The sequence below is a fragment of the Aedes albopictus genome, chromosome 2 (genome assembly GCF_035046485.1).
Source record: "Aedes albopictus strain Foshan chromosome 2, AalbF5, whole genome shotgun sequence".
In the NCBI taxonomy this organism is placed as follows: Eukaryota; Metazoa; Arthropoda; class Insecta; order Diptera; family Culicidae; genus Aedes; species Aedes albopictus.
The window spans coordinates 493,483,501-493,484,095 of NC_085137.1; positions in this window are offsets into that span (position 1 = coordinate 493,483,501).

Sequence of the window (595 nt, forward strand, 5' to 3'; positions counted from 1 at the left end):
CTCCTTCAGCTTCAAATCTTGATACGAATATACGTGGGTGAAACCTCCGACCATTTCATTACCAGTCGTTTTGCCCGTATCATTCTCCAGCACCTATAATGTAACATTCTTTAAATTGCCTGTTACGAAAATGACCATTTTGCTCCCTCTAAAACAAAAGGAAAGTCTAGAAAGCAACTCAGATGTAAATCCCTTGAACTGAAAAGAATTTCGAAAACCTATTGGGAGCTATTTCGGGCAAACTATCGCCCTCAGCATGGTCATGATGAGTACCCACGCTTTAACAGCTGTGGCTATAGGGGCCATAAGTTGAAAAGCATTCCTTTTTATAAAAGGGGATTTTTGTACTAAGAGAAAGAGGGCATATAATTCAAAGCTCCATGCATACCACACGATCTTACAGTGTCCCTCGATCATCATAGCCTACCTTCAGTAACCACCCTGTACTTACCTGTCTTACCTGCGCGATGTTTCTGATCGCGTCCTCCACCTCCTCAAGACATTCATCGTGGTTTCTTGACGTTTCTCCAGGCTTTGTTATCGTTCACCAACACCACCAAGGTGCGATGCTTTTCTCCACGATCGATCGTCAAGC